This window comes from Colobus angolensis, unplaced genomic scaffold (assembly GCF_000951035.1).
Source record: "Colobus angolensis palliatus isolate OR3802 unplaced genomic scaffold, Cang.pa_1.0 Scaffold59, whole genome shotgun sequence".
Taxonomy (NCBI): Eukaryota; Metazoa; Chordata; class Mammalia; order Primates; family Cercopithecidae; genus Colobus; species Colobus angolensis.
The window spans coordinates 10,615,748-10,616,067 of record NW_012119487.1 but is presented as its reverse complement, the minus strand read 5'-3'; the positions used below and the strand labels follow the sequence as shown (position 1 = coordinate 10,616,067).

At 70.3% G+C, this 320-nt stretch overlaps 1 protein-coding gene across 1 annotated transcript in view; it reads left to right on the top strand.

Annotated features, from left to right (window-relative positions):
- LOC105526479 overlaps positions 1-320 on the top strand; it is a 2,108-nt gene that overhangs the window by 481 nt on the left and 1,307 nt on the right.

The following is a 320-nucleotide window of genomic DNA, read 5'->3' as shown; positions in this document are numbered from 1 at the left end:
AGTGGGGCCGCGCGTGCGCCCAATCAGCCTGGACGGGGACGCTAGGCCTGCGGCGTCGGGGGCTGGGAGGGACACTCCAGTTCCCTCGCTCGGCGCTCTTAAGGGTCGGCGTTCGCGGAGGCCCTGGCCCGCCCTGCTGAGGTCTCTTCGGAACCGGCCTCGGCGGCGGCCGCCACACACATTGGACTTTCCCAGTGAGATGCCTTACTTGGTTCGCTGAGGGCGCACTCCCCCAACAGCCTGTCCCGACCACCTGGCGTTTAGCCCCCGCCGCAAGGCGCAGAGACCCCTCCCCAAGCAGCCGGCCCCATCCAGAGGCC